Consider the following 17,327-nt stretch of genomic DNA (forward strand, 5'->3'; position numbering starts at 1 on the left):
GCATTTAGAATCATGGAACTGAAATTAAATGAAAGGCTTCAAACACATGTCTATTCTTTTCATCAAGACATTCTCTTAATTCTGAAGGTGTTCAGAACAAGAGACAAACAAATAATTAACAATCAATCAAACAGATAAACAAATGCCTCAGTTTGAAATCTCTGCAAAACAGAGGAGAGTTGTCAACAGTCTTCTGGTGGTAAAGAAATAAAGATAAGAGGTCAGCATGTTAGGAGAGGGAAGTCATAATGTAACTTGAATGGTAACAAATTAAGGCAACCATATTCCAAATAAATAAGCAGACTGAATAAGGTTAAAGACAAAAACAAATCTATACCATTATTGCACTCTAATTAGTACTTTTTAAAGAAGTATTGTACAGTAATTCTGAAACTGCTTATGTGTATACTGGGATTGAGTAAATGAATGAATAAATAAATAAATAAATAAATAAATAAATAAATAAATAAATAAATAAATATTCAAGCTAATAAGAACAATGTCTCTCACTATTGGAGAACTACTTTACAAATAAAGAAAAGGAAAAGGATAGAATCTCCCTGTTGATGTTGGATTAAAAAACAAAGTTATTCATATGAACTCATGGTTTTTAATATATGTACAGATGAATAGATACATAAATATATAGAGATGAGTGTGTATACCATGATTAGTATATATAGAATATGCTATATCAATATCTATCTATCTATATTTATCTATCTCTCTATATGTGTATTATAAAGCTCTACAAAAAGGCCTAGAGCTAATGACAATCTAGTAACAATGAGCACTCCTGGTGTCCATATATTGATTTTTATATAACATTCTCCAGTAAAAGGAACTAAACTCACTAAGAGAAATGATTGGTTCCTGGACCAGGGCAGAAAAAAATATAAAATACACTTAGAATATTTTTTTTGGTAAACCTAGAATATCTTCTGATGTCTGAAAGTAAAGAAGTATTCAAAAAGAAGAGAAGATGTGGGCATGCTGAAAGGACACAGAAGCCAACATCAAGTGGCTCCCAATGGTCAAATCTGACACAATTTAAACAACAAAATAAATTACATTACCAATAGATCATAACCAGTAGAATAGAATGAGCCCATACTGAACCAAATGAATAAATGAGGAAGAGGATGAGTTCTTCCTTATAGTAGAATTACCAATAATAAATGCAGAAATAATGACAGAAATAGAAAAGCACCATTAGGCAAACACCACAGTGATTATAGTTCTAGAAAATAATCATTGATGAATGCTGATTAGTGGGCAATGGTATGAGAAAGAATATTTGCAGAGTCACAAAGTATTGGCTCACAAGTTACATATTAAATAAAAAGGAAAAACTAACTTTATAATGAATGAATCTTGCAGACACTGTCATAACCATGGATCAAAGTTAACATCACAAGTAATACAACTTATAGACATTTATATATTCTTAAAATAGTATAAGAGGGCAAAACATCACTTTTATGTTCTTACTAAAAATAAATCAGTAAGTAAATAACCCACATCTAATTATGAGAAAGTATCTAGCAAGTCCAAATTGAGGAACAATCTTCCAAATAATTGACCATTACTCTTCAAAAGGTGAAAGTCATGATTGTCAAGAAAAGACTAAGATACTATCACATTAAGAGGAGACTAAGGAAATACAAACACTAAATACAATGGGGTATCCTAGATCAAATCTTGTACAAAAAAAGAAAGTAAAAGCCATTAGTGTAAAAACTGGAGGAAAAGCAATTTATGGTCAATAAATTTGTTCCATTTTTATAAAATACCCTAATTCTTTATAAACCACAACTTAGCAGAAATAGAAAATTTGAATATTGCTATATAGACAGTTATAGATTTGAATGGTAAGGCAGGGCTATAAAAATAACTGTACAAGCTGAAATTGTACAAAATGATTTTAATAATATTTGGGAAAAATTCAATTATTTGATGATCTGTAATTTTTTAAGTCAAAATATTAAAAACTTTCTTACTGCCCATTATAAATGGATAGGGAATTTAATAAATAAAACATTTACTAACACACTATAACTTAAAACATTAAAGACATTAAGAACTAAAGTGTTTTATGTATTTCAAAAATAACATAAGTAATTGAACAATGCTTACCAACTTTTCATTGTACAACTTATGGTACAGAGCAAGAATTTTTTCTATGTGTTGGCACAATGTCATATTTCTTTCTCATCTGAGATCAGTTTTCAACAATTTATTCTTTGTAATTTGTCATGAAGAATTTCCAGAATTTTTTTAATGTGAGGTTTTTGGTGGCATCATTTTTTCTGGATTACTTCTATTATTTTTGACATGACCACTTGCTTTAATTCCTGACACTTGGTATTACATTTCACAGATTTCACAGCAGTATCCTTATCTAATTTAGAAATTTCAGTTGCTGGCTTAACATTAATCAATTCATCCTGACCTTGGAAATGTTGAAACTAAAACAGTAATTGTCAGTAAAAATTTCTTCACTGTCCTTGCATATAACATTTTCTTTCAATGTAGCAATTAACTTCAATGCTTTAACCTGAACAGTAGACAGATTAATTGAAATTTTTTTACTATTAGTGTTTTTTTTATTTTGTATTTATTCATTTGAGAGAGAGAGTGAGAGAGCACTAGCAGGGGGGAGGGTCAAAGGGAGAGGGAGAAGACTCCCCACTGAGCAGGGAGCCTGACATGGGGCTCTATCTCAAGACCCCGGGATCACAACCTGAGCTGTAGGCAGAAATAGCTAGAAATACAAGAGAAACTCCCTAATCTGATAGAAAGTATCTACCAAGACAATCAATAGAAAATATGAGATTTAGTGTTAAATTTAAAGCTTTTCTATTGTGATTGGGAATAAGACAAGATGTCTGCCACTACCAGTTCTAATAAATATTTTTAATTTTGAATTGAATCACTATAATAAAGGAATGAAAATAAGTATACAGCAAAATGATAACAAAGAATGAAATAGAATATTGTCATTAGAATATAGCATGACTTACTATGTAAAATGTCCAAGATAATCTACAAACCATTATGTAATTTAATAAATAAATTTAGAAAAGTAATTTGATAAAATTCAATATAAAACATTGGCTCATCACTACCACACACACACACACACACACACACACACAAATCTAAAGAAGGTACACTAAAGAAAATAAGAAAGTAATCAAAGTATATCACTGCCAAAACAAACAAAAACAAAACAAAATGATAAAAACAACAGAAGATGGTGAGACAGGGAAAGAACAAGAAACTGATAAGACACAGAAAACAATAAACAGAATCTTAATTTTAAATGCTTCTCTATCAATAATGACTGTGAATGAAAAAAATTGCTCAATTAAAAGACATAGATTAGCTGAATAGTTTTTAAAAAGCAAAATCTAATTACATAATGTTAACAAAAGACTCACTTTAGAATTAAGAACACACATAGTCTTAAAATGAAGGGATGGAAAAAACTATTCTATGCAAATGGTAAGCAAAAGAGAACATTGGTGGCCATACTAATTTATGCGAGACAAGAGAGAAGTAAAAAGCTTTCATAACAGATAAAGAATGACATTATGTGATGATTAAAGGGCCATTCACCAGGAAAACATAACAATTATAAATATGTATGAACCAACATCAGTGCACCTAAATATACAAAGAAAACTTTGATAGAACTGAGGTATAAGTAGATAGCAATATAGTAATACTAATACACCTCAATAATCCACATAAAACAATGGATCCAGAGAGAAAATCAATCAGGAAAGAGAAGACGTAAACAACACTAAAGACCAAATGAAAGTAACAGACATATACAGAACATTCCACTGAGCAGCATATTCTTAAGCATATATAGAACATTTCTCCAGGACAACTATAAGAAAATTGTAATTGTACCAAGGAATTTCTTGATCACAATATAATGAAAGGAGGCAAGAGGAGCAGGAAGATGGTAGCAGAGTAGGACTATAGGCTCACCTTAACCCACGAAAACAACTAGATAACTATCAAATTATCCTAAATACGCCAGAAATTGACTCAAAGACTGACAGACAACAGAAACAGATTGTGGCTGCTGCAGAGAGGAGGAACCCGTGTATGCAAAGAAGGGTGAGAGAGAGTAATACACAAGGAGAATGTTTCCCCAAAGCTACTGGCTTGGAAAAAAAGAGGAGCTGAATTGAGAACCAGTGGGGCTCAAAGCCTGGAGTTTTAAAGGTCAGGGGGCTTGGCCAGAATAGAGCTCAGATGACACCGCACTGCTCCTGGAGAGAAGGCAGACAAACAACCATGGGCACACAGCATGGAGATGACAATATGAAGAGCATGTGGGGCACACAGCAGGAGATTATTTGTTCTAATTAGAGTGCTTCTGAGAGTCAGCATTCATGGAAATACCTCTCCAGGAGCAAAGGATCTGGCCAGTACCATTTCCCTCACCAGCAACTCCACATAAACACAGAGTCACCTGCAGGAAGCAGTGCAGTGCTAACACTGGCTGCCTAACCTGCTGACACCAAACCCCACACACCTGCACTCTACTGGAGCTGCCCTTCTCATTCACCCTTGCCTCAGTCCCAGCACTGCAGGCCCTTCTCTCAGAAGACCAGCACAAACTCCTGCCCACAACACGACTCCTAACCAGAGAGGGTTTTTTTTTTAGATTTTATTTATTTATTTGATACAGAGAGAGACAGCTAGAGAGGGAACACAAGCAGGGGGAGTGGGAGAGGGAGAAGCAGACTCCCCACTTAGCAGGGAGCCCAATTCGGGGCTTGATCCCAGGACCTTGAGATCATGACTTGAGCTGAAGGCAGATGCTTAATGATTGAGCCACCCAGGCAGCCCACCAACCAGAGAGTTTTGCAGGGCCTCAGTTCCAGTGCAGGAGGTGGCAGGTCTCATTTCAAAAGAAGACCAGAGCATACCTAGTTAAAACTTGCCACATTCAGTCCAGGGACAAAACATGGCCCACAGCAAGCAAGGAGAGCATCTGCAGATGATGGGCTTGAAGGATAGAGCATCCAGAACACAACAGCACAATGCACACAGCACATACCAGAGGCATTCCCTGAAGTCCCAGGCCCTGAACATTAAGTGTTCTCTTCTTTATAAAGTCATTACTTTCAGGAACAGGAGACATAACTGGCTTTTCTAACACAAAAAAGAAGACGGAGACTTAGGCAAGATGCCAAGACAGAGGAATTTAACCCAGATGAAAGAAAAAGATAAGGTCACAATCAGAGATCTAAGCAAAACAGATATAAGTAACATGCATGATGGAGAAATTGAAAGAGTGCTCATAAGGATACTCACTGGGATTGAGAAAAAAATAGAAGACATCAGGGAGACCCATACCACAGAGATACAAGAGTTAAAAAAGAATCAATAAAAGATGATGAGTGCAATAAACAAAATTGGAAACAGGCTTGATGCAAAGAGCAGCAGGCTGGAAGAAGCAGAAGAATGAAATAATGACCTAGAAGACAAAGCAATAGAAAGCAGTGAAGCTGAACAAAGAGAGAAAAAAGAATTATGGAACATGAGAAGAGACTTAGGGAAATCAGTGACTCCATCAAGCATAATAAAATTCTTATTATAGGAGACACAGAAGAAAGAGAGGAAAGGGGGCAGAAAATTTATTTGAGGAAATATTAGCTGAAAACGTCCCCAGTTTGCAGAAAGAAACAGACATCTACATCCAGGAGGCACAGAAAACTCCATTCAAAACCAACAAAAGCAGACCAACACCAAGACATATTGTTATGAAATTTGCAAAATATAATAATAAAGACAAAAATATTAAAAGCAGCAAGACAAAAGTAGTCCTTAACTTACAAGGGAAGACCAATAAGGCTAGCAGCAAGAAGTAAGTAGCATGATATATTCAATGTGCTGAAAGGGAAAAATCTGGAGACAAGAATACTCTATCCAGCAAGACTATCATTCAGAAGAGGAGAGATAAAGAATTTTCCAGAAAAACAAATACTAAAGGAGTTGTGACCACTCTCCAAGCCCTGCAAGATATATTAAAGGTGACTCAGTGCAAAGGGAGACCCAAATTGACAAGGACAAGAAAGGATCAGAGAATTTCTCCTGAAACAACAAAATAAGTAATAAAATGGCAATAAATACATATCTATCAACAATTACTTTGAATGTAAATGAGCCAAATGCTCCAATCAAAAAACACAGGGTGTCAGAATGTATAAAAAAAAAAAAAGACCCAATTATATGTTGCCTAGAAGAGACTCATTTTAGACCTAGACACCTTGAAAGTGAGGGAGTGGAGAAATATCTATCATGCAAATGTATGACAAAAGAAAGCCCGAGTAGCAATACTTATATGACACAATCTAGACTTCAAAACAAATAATAAGAGACACAAAAGGCCACCATGTTTTAATAAAGGACAATTCAACAAGAAGATATAAGAATTGTAAATACTTATGTACTCAACATGGGACCACCCAAATATACAAAGCAATTAATAACAAACATAAAGGAAATCATTGATAATAACACAATAGTAGTAGGAGACTTTAACATCCCACTTACATCAATGGGCAAATCATCTAAACAGAAAATAAGCAAGGAAACAATGTCTTTGGGTTTTTTGTTTTGATTTGTTTTTCAGTTTTATTTAAATTCAAGTTATTTAACATATAATGTATTATTAATTTTGGGATAGAATTTAGTTAATCATCAGTTGCATATAACACCCAGTGCTCATTACATCAAGTTCCCTACTTAATTCCCATCACCCAATTAACACATCCCCCCACCCAGTTCACCTCCAGCAACCCTCAGTTTGTTCTCTATAGTTAAGATTTTCTTATGGTTTATCTCCCTTATTTTATCCTATTTTCCTTTTCTTTTTTTTTTTTAATTTAAAGTCGATTAGCCAACATGTAGTACATCATTAGTTTCAGATGTAGAGTTCAATAATTCATCAGTTCCATTTAACACCCAGTGCTCATCACATAACATGCCCTCCTTAATGCCCATCACCCAATTACACCATCCCCCCACTCACCTCCCATCCTGCAAGCTTCAGTTTTTTCCCTATAATTAAGAGTCTTTCATGGTTTGTCTCCCTCTCTGATTAATTCCCATTCAAGTTTCCCTCCCTTCCCCTATGACCTTCTGTGTTGTTTCTTATATTCCACATATGATTGAAACCCTACGATAATTCTTTCTCTTATTTGACTTATTTCATTCAGCATAATACACTCCAGCTCCATCCATGTCGATATGAATGGTAAGTATTCATCCTTTCTGATGGCTGAGTAATATTCCATTGCGTATGTGAGAGTGTGTGTGTGTATATATATATGTATATATGTATATTATGTATACTATATTATGTATATATATTATGTATACATTGTATATATGTATATGTATATCCCACATTGTGTGTTTATATATATATCTCCATTGTGTGTGTGTGTGTGTGTGTGTGTGTGTGTGTGTGTGTGTGTATCACAATTTTTTATAGATTCATCTGTTGATGTATATCTCAGCTCTTTCCATAGTTTGGCTACAGTGGACTTTGCTGCTATAAACATTGGGGCATGTGTCCCTTTGGGTCATTACATTTGAATCTTTGGGGTAAATACCTTGTAGTGCAATTGCTGGGTCATAGGGTAGCTCTATTTTTACCTTCTTGAGAAACCTCCATTCTGTTTTCCAGAGTGGCTGTACCAGCTTGTAAGAGAGTTCCCTTCCTCCACATCTTCACGAACATTTGTTGCTTTCTGACTTGTTAATTTTAGCCATTCTGACCAGTATGAGGTGGTATCTCATCATGGTTTTGATTTATATTTCCCTGGTTCTCAGGGGTTTGGAACATTTTTTCATGTGTCTGTTAGCCATTTGTAGGTCTTCTTTGGAGAAATGTCTGTTCATGACTTCTGCCCATTTCTTGACTGGATTATTTGGGGTTTTTTTGCGTTTTGCATTTGAAAAATACATTATAGATCATGGATACTAGCCCTTTATTTGATAAGAACTTTGCAAATATCTTCTCCCATTCCATAGGTTGTCTTTTAGTATAGTTGACTGTTTCCTTTGCTCCACAGCTTCTCTGGAGCAAAGGAAACCTAAAATTATTGAAATATACAAGATAAGAATATACTTCTTATCTTGGTTATGTCCCAAAAGATCCTTTTTGCTTTTGTTTCCCTTGACTTTGGAGACGTGTCTAGCAAGAAGTTGCTGTGGCCAAGGTCAAAGGGGTTGCTGCCTGTATTCTCCTCTAGGATTCTGATGGATTCCTTCTAACATTTAAGCCTTTCATCCATTTTGAGTTTATCTTTGTGTATGGTGTAAGGAAATGGTCCAATTTCATTCTTCCGCATGTGGCTGTCCAGTGTTCCAGCACCATTTGTTAAAGAGATTGTCTTTTTTTTCCATTGGATATTCTTTCCCTCTTTGTGAAAGATTAGTTTACCATGGAGTTGAGGGTCCATTTCTGGGTTCTCTATTCTGTTACACTGATGTATGTGTCTGTTTCTGAGCCAGTAGCATATTGTCTTGATGATTACAGCTTTGTTATGTAACTTGAAGTCAGGCATTGTGATACCACCAGCTTTGATTTTCTTTTTCAACACTCCTCTGGCTTTTTGGGGTATTTTCTGTTTCTATACAATTTTAGGATTATTTGTTCCAGTTCTGTGAAAAATGTCGATGGTATTTTGATAGAGATTGCTTTGAATGTGGAGATTGCACTGGGTAGCAAAAATATTTTAACAATATTTATTCTTTCAATCCATGAGCATGGAATGTTTTTCAATTTTTTTTTGTCTTCCTCAATTTCTCTCATAAGTGTTCTATAGTTTTTAGAGTATAGATCCTTTACCTCTTTGGTTAGGTTTATTCCTAGTCATTTTATGGTTTTTGTTGCAATTGTAAATGGGATTGACTCCTTAATTTCTTTTTCTTCTGTCTCATTGTTAATATATAGAAATGGAACCGATTTCTGTACATTGATTTCATATACTGCCACTTGGCTGAATTCCTATATGAGTTCTAGAAATTTGGGGATGGAGTCATTTGGGTTTTCCACATATAGTATCATCTCATCTGTGAAGAGTGAGAGTTTGACTTTTTGCCAATTTGAATGCCTTTTATTTCTTTTTGTCATCTGATTTCTGAGGCTAAGATTTCCAGTACTATGTTGAACAACAGTGGTGAGAGTGGGCATCCCTGTCTTGTTCCTGATCTCAGGGGAAAAGTTCTCAGTTTTTCCCCATTGAGAATGATTATCACTGTGGGTTTTTTGTATATGGCTCTTATGATATTGAGGTATGGTCCCTCCATCTCTACACTGTGAAGAGTTTTAATTGAGAAAGGATGCTGTATTTTGTCAAATGCTTTCTCTGCATCAATTGAAAGGACCATAGGGTTCTTGTCCTTTCTTTTATTAATGTGATGTATCATGTTGATTGATTTGTGGATGTTGAACCTCACTTGCAGCCCAAGCAATAAATCCCATTTGGTCATAGTGAATAATCCTTCCAATGTACTGTTGGATCCTATTGGCTAATATCTTCATCTCTCACTACAGTCTTTCATTTAAAATCTAATTCGCCTGATATAAGGATTGTTACTCCCAGCTTTCTTTTGATGTCCATTAGCAGGATAAATGGTTCTCTAACACCCCACCAGAAGTCTGGAGGTGTCTTTGGGTCTAAAGTGAATCTCTTGTAGATGGCATATGGATGGGTCTTGTTTTTTTATCCAATCTGATACCCTTGTGTTTTGATTGGAGCATGTATCCCATTTACATTCAGAGAAATTATTGAAAGATATGAAGTTTGTGCCATTGTATTACCTATAAAATCACTATTTCTTTGTATTGTCTCTGTTCCTTTCTGGTTTACGTTACTTTTCGGCTCTCTCTTCAGTTAAAGGATCCCCTTCAATATTTATTGCAAGGCTGGTTTAGTAATCACAAATTCTTTTAGTTTCTGTTTGTCTTAGAAGCTCTTTATCTTTCCTTCCTTTCTTAATGATACCCTTGCTGGATAAAGTATTCTTGGCTGCATAGTTTTCTCGTTTAGTACCCTGAATATATCATGCCAATAATTTCTGACCTGCCAGGTTTCTATGGATACATCTGCTGCCAGTGTAATGTTCCTACCCTTGTAGGTTAAGGACCTTTTGTCTCGAACTACTTTTAGGATTTTCTTTTTATCTCTGAGATTTGCTACCTTCACTATTATATGTTGAGATGCTGGTCTTTTTTTTTTTTTTCCTTTAATTTTGAGGGGGGGATTCTCTGTGCCTCCTGGACTTGAATTCCTATTTCCTTCCCCAGATTAGGGAAGCCCTCAGGTATAATATGCTCCAATATACCTTCTACCCCTCTCCCTGCGTGTCTTTCCTCAACCTCTGGGATGAGGAAATAATTATTTCTAATATTAATTCTAGTATTATTTTGCTTTTTGCTATTGTTGATCTCTCGAGTCATCCCATCATGGTGAAGTAATTGTTTACCTCTCTTTTGCTCAGTTTCATTATTCTCCATATTTTAATCTTCTATATCACTTACTCTCTCTTCTGCCTCATTTTTTTCCTAACAGTAAGAGCCTCCATTGTTTGCATCTCAGTAATAACCTTTCTGATTTCAACCTGATTAGATCTTAGTTCTTTTATTTCTCCAGAAAAGAATTCTCTAGTGTCTTCTATGCTTTTGTCAAGCCCAGCTAGTATCTTTATAATAATTGTTCTGAATTCCAGCTCCAACGTATTACCAATATCCATATTTATTAAGTCTCTGGCACTGAGTACTGCCTCTTGTTCTTTTTTTCTGGGAATTTTTCCTTCTGGTCATTTTTTTCCAAAGAAGAATAGATGAATGAGAGAACAAAAAAGAAATAAAAACTAAAAAATAATGAATAAAAAGTAAAAAAATAAAAATGTCAACCATGACCCCAGTGAAATATACACTAGGCAAATCAGAAGAGATCAGAAAACAAAAAAGAAAAAAGAAAGGAAAAAAGAGAGAATAAAATTAAACAGGTAGACTAACAGGGTGATACACTTGTTCTTGGTTGTATTTTGGTCTGTTTGTTAGAAGACACTTCATCCCAAAATTGTAAAGAAAGAAAAACTTATGTATATCCAAAGAAAATTGAATACAGAGAAAGGAAGCAAAAAATGAAGAATATATCTATAAAATGTAAATGTAAAAACGAAAATTTAAAAATACACTTAAAGCATTGATAAAACAAGAAGCTATTTCAAAATGGAAAAAAGTAAAAAAAAAAAGAAAATTTTAAACTGAAAGATTAAAGAATCATGAGGAAAAAATGAGTTCTATATACTGTTTTTCCCTAGCTCAGGAGATTTTCAATTCTGTATGATCCATAAGTTTGGTATTAGCCTGATGTTCCCACTGGTCTTCTGGGGGAGGGGCTTGTTGCATGGATTCTCAGGTGTCTTTGCATGGGTGGAGTTGCACTGACCCTTGCCAAGGGCCTAGCTCAGTGTAAGCTGCTTCGGGTTTCTCTATGTGGCTTTTGTACCCTGAAGACTTTTTACACCCTTTTAGAGGATGAATAAAAAATAAAAATGGTGGCGCCCCGCTTGATCTCCATCCTTGGAGCTGAACGATGGTGGCCCACACTCTTCAGTTCACCCTCATGGAAAAGCAATCAGTTTTTCATGCACCAAACTCCACAGACTTATGCTGTACACACCCACACCAATTCTCCCAGGGGACAGAGGCGGGGGGGATCTCACCCTGGCCCCGCTGCTTTCTGGTCCCCTGATCCAGGAGCAGTTGCCCAATTGTGCACATACCCATACCAATACTCCCATGGGAGGAGCAGGGACTCATAGCAGTTTTGCTGCTTACTGAGCCCCTGTTTGGAGAGTGATTTCCAGATGGTGCTACAGTTCACAATTTATGGCAACACCCATCTGAGAGGTCACTCCAGGGCTCCCTAATTATATCCTGCTTCCCTGCCCCAGTGCTTGGAAACTCTGCACACTCAGGCACTCCCATTCTTTCTGTGACCCCGGGGATCCTGAGGCCACATGGTCTGAACTAAGTTTCTGCCCTGATTTGTCATCTGAGCGCCTTTCAAGCAGGGACGTCCCTCATAGGAGCAGACTCTAAAAGTTCAGATTTTGCACTCCACTGTTGTATCACTTTCGGGGAGCTGGCTTCCAGAGGCTCCCTCCGCTGGGGATTATCTTCTGATATATCCCCTCAGACTTATGTCTCTGCACCTCCTACCTTGCAAAAACTGTTCAATTTTCTACTTGTAGAATTGCAGCAATTCTTTTCTTAGATCTCATGTTGGATTCGCAGGTGTTCAGAATGATTAGATAGATATCTAGCTGAATTCAAGAGACCAGATGAAATGAGGGTCCCCTACTCTTCCACCCTCTTCCAGTCTCCTATGCTATTTTATTGTTCCTTCCCTTTCATTATTCCTTCTCTTCCCCTATGATCATCAGTTTTGTTTCTTAAATTCCAAATACGAGTGAAATCATATGGTATTTGTCTTTCTCTGACTGACTTATTTCTCTGAGCATAATACACTCTAGATCCATCCACATATTGAAAATGACAAGATTTCATTCTTTTTGATGACTGAGTAATATTCCATCATATATATATATATATATATATATATATATATATATATATATATATATATATATCTTCTTTATCCATTCAACTGTCTATGGATATTTGGGCTCTTTCTATAGTTTGGCTATTGAGGACATTGCTGCTATAAACATTGGGGTGCAGGTGCCCTTTTGGATCACTATATTTGTATCTTTGGGGTAAATACCCAGTGGTGCAATTGCTGGGTCATAGGGTAGCTCTATTTTCAACTTTTTGAGGAACCTCCATACTGTTTTCCAGAGTGGCTGCACCAGATTGTATTCCCGTCAACAGTGCAAACAAATATCTTCTCTCATTCTTAAGGTTGCCTTTTAGTTTTGTTGCTTATTTCCTTTGTTGTGCAAAACTTCTTATCCTGAGGAAGTCCTAGTAGTTCATTTTGCTTTTGTTTCCTTTGCCCATGTAGACATTTCTAGCAAGAAGTTCCTGTGGCCAAGGTAGAAGAGTTTGCTGCCTGTGTTCTCCTCTAGGACTTTGATGGATTTTGTCTCACATTTAGGTCTTTCATCCATTTTGAATTTATTTTTGTGCATGCTGTAAGAAAGTGGCTCATTTCCATTCTTCTGCATGTGGCTGTCCAATTTTCTCAACACCATTTGTTGAAGAGACCGCCTTTCTTCCATTGGATACTCTTTTCTCCTTTATTAAGATTAGTTGACCATAGAGTTGAAGGTCCATTTCTGAGTTGTTTATTCTGTTCCATCAATCTATGGGTCTATTTTTACACCAGCACCATACTGTCTTGATGATTACAGCTTTGTAATATAGCTTGAAGTCCGTCATTGTTAATGCCACCAGCTTCAGTTTTCTTTTTCAACATTCTTTTGACTATTCAGGGTCTTTTCTGGTTCCGTACAAATTTTAGGATTGTTCTAGTTCTGTGAAAAATGCTGGTCTTATTTTGATAAGAATTGCATTAAATGTGTAGATTGCTTTGGTTGGTATAGATGTTTTAACAGTATTTATTCTTCTAATCTCTGAGTGTGCAATGTTCTTCTATTTCTTTGTGTCTTCCTCAATTTCTTTCATAAGTGTTCTATAGTTTTCAGAGTACAGATCTTTTACCTCTTTGGTCCGATTTATTCTTAGGTATCTTACAGTTTTTGTTACAATTGTAAATGGATTGATTCCTTGATTTCTCTTTCTGCTGCTTCATTGTTGGTGTATGGAAATGCAACAGACTTCTGTGCATTGATTTGATATCCTACGACTTTGCTGAACTTGTATATGAATTCTAGCAATTTTTTTGGTGGAGTCTTTTGGGTTTTCTACATAGAATATCATCTTGTCTGCAAAGAGTGAAAGTTTGACTTCTTCTTTGCCAATTTGAATGCCTTTTATTTCCTTTTGCTGTCTCATTGCTAAGTCTAGGACTTCCAGTATTATGTTGAACAACAGTGTGAGAGTGGACAGCCAGGCATGTTAATGACCTTGGGGAAAAACCCTCAGTTTTTCCCCACTGAGGATGCTATTAGCTGTTTGTCTTTTGTATATGGACTTTATGATTTTGTGGTATGTTACCTCTATCCTTACTTTGTTGAGGGTTTTTATCAAGAAAGGATGCTGTGTTTTGTCAAAAAAGTTTTCTGCATCTATTGAGAGGATCACATGGTTCTTATCCTTTCTTTTATTAAGGTGGTGTATCACGTTGATTGATTTGTTGTTGTTGGACCAGCAATGTAGCACAGGAATAAATCCCATTAGATTGTCATGAATAATCCTTTTAATGTACTGTTGGATTCTATTAGCTAGTGTCTTGGTGAGAAGTTTGGAATCCATGTTCATCAAGGATATTGGTCTGTATTTCTCCTTTATGGTGGCATCTTTGTCTGGTATTGGGATCAAGGTAATTCTGGTCTTATAGAATGACTTTGGAATTTTTTCTTCCATTTTTATTTTTTGGAAGAGTTTCAGAAGAATAGGCATTAATTCTTCTTTAAATGTTTGGTAGAATTCTCCTTTGAAGCTATCCAGCCCTGGACCCTTGTTTGCTGGGAGATTCTGATTACTAATTCATTTTGTTAATTCTTTCAAAGAACCAGTGCCCAGTTTTATTGATCTGTTCTACTGTTTTTGTGATTTTTTTATATCTTTGATTTCTGCTCTAATTTTTATTATTTCCCTTCTCCTGCTGGATTCAGGTTTTATTTGTTGTTCTTTTTGCTCTTTTAGGTGTATGTTTAAGTTGTGTATTCGAGACTTTTCTTGTTTCTTGAGGAAGGCCTATATTGCTCTATACTTCCCTCTTAGGACTGCCTTTTCTGCATTCCAAAGCTTGAGCTGCCATGTTTTCAATTTCATTTGTTTCCTTATATGTTTTTAAATTCCTCTTTAATTTCCTGATTGACCCTTTCATTATTTAGTTGGATGTTCTTTAACCTCCTTGTATTTGTGGTCCTTCCAATTTTTTTCTTGTAGTTGACCTCAAGGTTCATAGCACTGTGGTCTGAAAATAAGCACGGTAGAATCTCATTTTTTTTTTTTTTGTACTATTTGAGGCCTGATTTGTGACCCAGTGGGTGATCTATTCTGGAGAATGTTCCATGTGCACTCGTGAAGAATTTTTATTCAGCTGTTTTAGGATGAAATGCTCTGAATATATCTGTTAAGTCCAACTGATCCAGTGTGTCATTCAGAGCCCTTGTTTCCTTGTTGATCCGCTGAGATGATCTGTCCATTGTTGTGAGGGGTAGTTTAAAGTCCCCTCCTATTATTGTATTATTATCAATGAGTTTCTTTAAGTTTGTTATAAATTAATTTATATATTTGGTTGCTCCCATGTTAGGGGCATAAATATTTAGAATTATTAGATCTTCTTTAGAAGATCTGTTTGATAGACTACTTTATTATGATATAGTGTCCTTCTTCATCTCTTATTACCATCTTTGGTTTAAAATTTACTTTGCCTGATATAAGTATGACTACTCCAACTTTCTTTTGATAACCATTAGCATGAAAAATTGTTCTCCAACTGCTCACTTTTAATCTGGATGTGTCTTTGGGTCTAAAATGAGTCTCTTAGAAAAAATAAAATACAATAAGCGAGGCAAGACAGTGGAGGAGTAGAGGACCTTATTTCAACTGGTCCCCTGAATTTAGCTGGATATCTACCAAACCATTCTGAACACCCATGATATCAGCCTGAGATGTAAGAATATATATCTGTATCTCTACAGGCAGAAAATCTCCAGCAGTCCGGAGCTATGAAGGACAGAGTCCTGATTCTACAGGCAGATACATGAAGATAAAGAGAAGGGGGAGGAAGACTCCATAAGTTGGCACCAGGAAGGTGTTATAACACTGGAGTGCAAAAGCGTCCCACGCTGGGGACTAAGCACAGACTCACAGAGTGGTAGTGGCTGTGAAAGTGCTTTAGAACAGCCCCCAGACAGGATCCAGGTGTGGCAGGTGCAAGCGTGTGAACCCAGGTTGGCTTACAGTTTTAGATGCACAAGAGGCAGTGACACGCCTGGCTTTGGGAGCAACCTCTGGGAGAGTTGCTGTGGGCGTGCATCACCATGGGAGGCTGTGGTTTTTAGCAGCGCAGACAGAAATGGAGAAGGTGTGTCCTAGAGAGCTCAGTGAAGAGCAGACTACAATTTCTCTGCTCTGGGTAAGAGGTTTGGGTGTGGTCATTTCTGCTCTGACTTTCGGAAGAGACAGAAGAGACACAGAAAGTCACCAGAGAACAAAAGCTCAAAAAACCGGCTTCCACTGAGCCCACCCCCTAAGACAGGGGGCAGGGCAACTCTGCTCAAGCAGGGTTGCATGAGTAACAGTGGAGCAGTCCCCTCCCCCAGAAGACAGGCTGGAAGAACAAGAGGATGACAACCCTGGGGTCCCCATAAAAAGGGTGAATCTTTCTTGGGTTATGGTTAATACTTTGGACTCTGTACATTCTTTCAACCACCTCTCAACAAAATGACTAAGAGGAGGAACCCCCAACAAAAAAAAGAACCAGAAACTATGGCTTCTGCCACAGACCTACTGGTTATGGATATAAGCAAGATGACAGAGAAAGACTTCAGAGTACAAATTATGAATTCGCTCTCTAGGCCTGAGAAAAATACTAGTGACAATATAGAATCTCTAAGGGCAGAAATGAAATCTAATCAGGACAAACTTAAAAATGCTATGAATGAGATGCTGTCTAAACTGGATACCATGACAGCCAGGGTAAATGAGGCAGAAGAACAAATTAGTGAACTAGAAGAGAAGATGATTGGAAGGAAGCCAAGGAGGCCTGGGATAAACAGCTAAAAGCTCATAAGATCAGACTGAGGGAAATTAAATGTTCCAACGTCAGAATTATTGGGATGCCTGAGGGTGTAGAGAAAGAGAGAGGACTAGAAGGTATTTGAGCAAATCACAGCTGAGAACGTCCATAATCTGAGAAAGGAAATAAGCATTTGTCTCCAAGAGGCAGAGAGGACCCCTCCCAAGATCAGTGAGACCAGACCAATGCCCTGGCATATAATAGCAAAACTTGCAAATCTTAGAACCAAGGAAATAATGCTGAAAGCAGCTAAGGGGAGAGCAGCTAAGGAAGAAGACTTCTTATGTACGGATGGAGGAACATCAGAATTACGTCAGACCTGTCCATAGAGACCTGGAAAGCCAGAAAGGGCTGGCAAGACATATTCAGGGTACTAAA

This window comes from Eumetopias jubatus, unplaced genomic scaffold, assembly GCF_037043125.1.
Source record: "Eumetopias jubatus isolate StellerSeaLion01/CBP00866 unplaced genomic scaffold, mEumJub1_p1.0 scaffold_11, whole genome shotgun sequence".
Taxonomy (NCBI): Eukaryota; Metazoa; Chordata; class Mammalia; order Carnivora; family Otariidae; genus Eumetopias; species Eumetopias jubatus.